The sequence below is a fragment of the Trichechus manatus genome, unplaced genomic scaffold (assembly GCF_000243295.1).
Source record: "Trichechus manatus latirostris isolate Lorelei unplaced genomic scaffold, TriManLat1.0 scaffold00011, whole genome shotgun sequence".
Lineage (NCBI taxonomy): Eukaryota > Metazoa > Chordata > Mammalia > Sirenia > Trichechidae > Trichechus > Trichechus manatus.
In genome coordinates this window covers 15,161,546-15,164,709 of record NW_004443947.1, presented here as the reverse complement: position 1 = coordinate 15,164,709, position 3,164 = coordinate 15,161,546, and the positions used below count along the sequence as shown (strand labels likewise).

Here is a 3,164-nt window from a genome sequence, read left to right as displayed (position 1 = left end):
ACACCAACCCTAGTGATGTCACTGAACAATGGGATTATTGTAAATTAAAAGATTCATAGATTCATAACTAAAAAATAGATGAAAATGTGTGTGTGCAATTTAAAAAAAAAAACTATCAAATAGTGCTCTAAATTACAATAGAAATTCAAAACCTGAGGGAAAATTAGAATGCAGAAAGCCACAGCCTCCTAAATGTTATTTAAAATAAGCAACAAATATGATATTGGGCTCCCTGTTCATCAAAACAAAAAGCGAAACCGATCATTCACTTAAATGTCGTTTCTCACAAGCAAGCAAAGCTTTTCCTAGCATTTGGTTTTAAAGAAACACTACAGTAGAGTGGGATAGAGAACAGTACTATCCTCAGAAATATTTATGCAATAAGTTAAACAGCAGATTCATGATGCTTTTTTATCTTAGAGTCTCTCAATGTAAATAAAGTTCATAATACCAAATGATAGAGTACACAAAACAATTCTGGAAGAAGTAAAAAAATGAAAAAAAAAAACAAAAAAGCAATCTTTCCCTATAGTTTTTTTATAGTCTGACTTTAAAATCTTCCAAATTAAAATGTGTGCACCTTACCAATGAAAAGTTTGCACTATTCTTTTTAGTCTCACGCAGGCATTATTTGAATTTGTGCTGCTGAGAGAAGGGCCTAATGAAAATCCCTATTTCATAGTATGGATAGAGACAGAGATATACATTTTAAGATCTTTGAAATTGTGATCCTAATTTCAATGTGTAGTAAATTAGTTTTGATGAAATATGTTACCTTTTTTGAACAAGTGGTCTTTCGCCCTAAGAATTTATATAGTTTAAACAGCCCTGGTGAAAATATCATGTTGATGTGTCGGTTTGTGGTTTTCATTCAAAAGTTAATTAATTGCTCCATGGAGGTTTGAGTTTGAGAAGAACTTCTGTGAATAAATTAATCTCCTCACCTTTCACCCCTGCAGAGGAAAGAGTCTCTGAGGTCAGGACCAACTCTAGCATTACAAACATGATGTACTTTCTTTCTATATGACTGCTTCCTTCACGAAAATGTTTAGAAAGATTAACATGCAAATAACAGACTAAACCAGCTCTTATAAGGGGAAAAAATAACTACCAATATATTGTGAAAATCACTGGAACCAAAATCTATTTCTATAAAGTCACTTAGTTTTATGACAATCAGAATACATTGTTTGAAGAAAAATATTAATTTAGGTAGGTCTGAAGAGTTGTCACCCAGTTAATTAATCCCATCTGCTATTTTTACTGTCAGAGCTGCAGCAATCTGTTAGTCAGGAATTCAAAATCAGAAAAAAGGCCCCAGGAGCCCCACTAACAATCTTTGTCTACAAAAAAAATACGATCAGCAAATTTCTTTTTTTGGTCAGTTGTGTTCGTGGAAATTTAGAAAATTAACTTTAAATATCATGACATTCAGACAAACCAAACTGTGAAATTGCAAAAAAAAGAACGAGGGTGTAAGAATATGATTTAAAATTTTTACCTTTGTTCCTAAAATAAAATGAGTGGTTTCACTTGCAATTAAAATGTGTACTTTATCACTTATAATCTCCTCCTTGATTTCTGCATGAAAAAATTGCTCTTTATTTTGTTATGTCAGCTTTGGAGTCAAACTGGAAAGTTGATTTTTTTCACACTTGTCTTTTTACCTAGTATTTGTTCTTTCGATACTGCTGTATTGTGAGAGGCCTCATACTAGACTTGTTGTTGAGAACAACTCATATGTGACAATGTAATGTGAGTAATTACCTGCATTATAAATTTCCCAGAGAGACATATGGTATCTTGTTTTCCCCAGTGAGTTTATCATTCAGGTGCTTAGGGAAATGCATTAACTCTTCAAGATACCCAATTCCCTAAGCTTTTAAATCATGTCAGAGCATTAAATAAATTAAAAAAAAAAAAAAAACCCGAGCTATTTACCAGTAAAAAAAAAATTGAGTAAACCCATTTTATGTGTCCACGTGGCTACTGAACCCACATATCAGATTTATCATTAGAAATGTCAATTTTCCTCTTGCAGTTGCCAATCTGATGAAAAGGCTGCTATAAAAGTTATCAGGAAGTAGTGCTTGATTCGGCAGCACGTATGCTAAAATTGGAACGATACAGAGATTAGCATGGCCCCTGCACAAGGATAGTATGCAAATTCATGAAGCGTTCCATTAAAAAAAAAGTCATGAGGAAGCCACCAACCACCAAAATTAACATGATATTTTTAATCCTTATTTAATTTGATCTCAAAGTCTGACACAATTAATCACTTCTTTCTTCTCTTTTAAGTCTGACTATAATCCTACCTTTCTGATTAAATCTTCTCTTTCATAAACATCTCTTCCAACCTTTAAATCCTTTTGCTTTATATCTTCTCCTAGAGCAATCTTATTCACAACCATGGGTTGAACTAGCATCTATTCGAGTTGTGTCCAAGTTTCAAGTTGTATTTCCATCTGATTGCTAAACTCACTACCTAGAGTACTGTTGTTGTTGTTAGCTGTTATCGAGTGGATTCCGACTCATAGCGACCCCAGGTGGGCAGAGTAGAAGTGCTCCATAAAGTTGCCAAGGCTAAATCACCAGTCCTGTCTTCTGAGGTGCCTCGGGCTGTGTTTGAACTGCCACCCTTTTGACTAGTGGTTGAACACCTAAGCTTTTGCGCCACTCGGGGATTCCCTCTAGACGTCCGAAAGACGTCTTAAACTTAACCCATCCAAAACTAATGTTATTTTATTTTTCCTTCAAACTCTATCTTCTCATCTATATTATTACTCCTTCAGCTAAAAGTGCCCCTCTTTACTGTGTTTTGTTAATTCAGAGTAATTGTTTACAAAACCATGATGCCTGCCTTTGAAATGTAAGTTACCTGAGGGTGGAAAGCAATAATGCCCACACTGTATGCCCAATATTAGTTCAGTTCTAAATTTATATTAGAGACATGGTAAATACTTTATTGAAGTGTGTACAATTCCAAAGGGTTATTAAACATCATCCATATTATTTGGTTGCACTGGAATTTTGTTTGACATCAATGGGTCATATCAGGATTTAAAATTATTTTTTAATAATCCCAATTTTCATGGTCCTTTCTATAGGATTGTTGTGAGTCGCAATTGACTCGATAGAAAGTTTTTTTTTTTTTTTTTTTT

The 3,164-nt window shown here is 33.7% G+C and overlaps 1 non-coding gene across 1 annotated transcript; it reads left to right on the top strand.

The window, feature by feature from the left end:
* Positions 1-2,086: 2,086 nt before the first annotated feature.
* On the top strand, positions 2,087-2,190 carry LOC111819551 (U6 spliceosomal RNA). The gene has a single exon (XR_002823154.1). It is a non-coding gene; the product is annotated as a U6 spliceosomal RNA (small nuclear RNA).
* The last annotated feature ends 974 nt before the right edge of the window (positions 2,191-3,164 follow it).